Source organism: Delphinapterus leucas, chromosome 1 (assembly GCF_059928025.1).
Source record: "Delphinapterus leucas isolate spDelLeu-1000000601 "Yukka" chromosome 1, BTC_Dleu_Yukka2, whole genome shotgun sequence".
Lineage (NCBI taxonomy): Eukaryota > Metazoa > Chordata > Mammalia > Artiodactyla > Monodontidae > Delphinapterus > Delphinapterus leucas.
Window position 1 is genome coordinate 72,976,773 of NC_143129.1, and position 1,023 is coordinate 72,977,795.

The 1,023-nt window shown below is 46.1% G+C and overlaps 1 non-coding gene across 1 annotated transcript; it reads left to right on the forward strand.

Moving 5' to 3' along the window:
* The first annotated feature begins 326 nt into the window (after positions 1–326).
* On the forward strand, positions 327–456 carry LOC115802257 (small nucleolar RNA SNORA70). Its single transcript, XR_004022676.1, has one exon. It is a non-coding gene; the product is annotated as a small nucleolar RNA SNORA70 (small nucleolar RNA).
* The last annotated feature ends 567 nt before the right edge of the window (positions 457–1,023 follow it).

Consider the following 1,023-nt stretch of genomic DNA (forward strand, 5'->3'; position numbering starts at 1 on the left):
CCATTACAGTTTTAAGCAGTATTACTCACAAGAGCCCAAAAGTGGAAACAACTCAGATGTCCATCAACAGATGAATGGATAAACAAATTGTAATATGTATAATACATACAATGGAATATCATTTGGCTTTGAAAAGGAATGAGGGACTTCCGTGGTTGTCCAGTGGTTAAGACTCCATGCTCCCAATGCAGGGGGCCCGGGTTCGATCCCTAGATCCCGCATGCTGCAACTAAGAGCCTGCGAGCCGCAACTAAAAAATGATCCTGCATGCCACAACTAAGACCCAGTGCAGCCAAATCAATCAGTCAATCAATGTTAAAAAAAAAAAGAAAAGAATGAAATTCTGCTTTCTTCCCCTTGGGGGCCCAGTGTGCAACGGCTGCAAATAACAGCCTCTCAGTAGTGTGCGCAGCCTGTTGCCTGTACGGGTTGCCCTCAGGGACCTTGGAGACAGCCCTTTCCAGTGGACCTTCATGACTGGCATGGTGTCCCCAGTCTAGACTCCAGACAGGTATGCGCAGTGCCTTTGGAAAGCTCCAGGGCACAGTGGCCAGGGTTCACGCTGGCCAAGTCACAATGTCCCTCCGCACCAAGCTGCAGAACAAGGATCATGTGATTGAGGCCCTACATAGGGCCAAGTTCAAGTTCCCTAGCCGCCAAAAGATCCACATCTCCAAGAAGTGGGAATTTACTAAGTTTAATACAGATGAATTTGAAAACATGATGGCAGAAAAGCGGCTCATCCTGGATGGCTATGGGGTCAAATACATCCCTAATCACGGCCCCCGGACCAATGGCGGGCCCTGCACTCACGAGAGACTTGGCACTGTCCCCTCCTTACTCACGCCCACCAATAAATCCTACTTTCCTGTCAAAAAAAAAAAAAAAAAAGAGAAGTTCTGACACATGCTACAATGTGCGTGAACTTGAAAGAATTATGCTAAGTGAAATAAGCCAGTCACAAAAGGACAAATATTGTATGATGCCACTTATATATACCTAGAATAGACATTTTCATAGAGA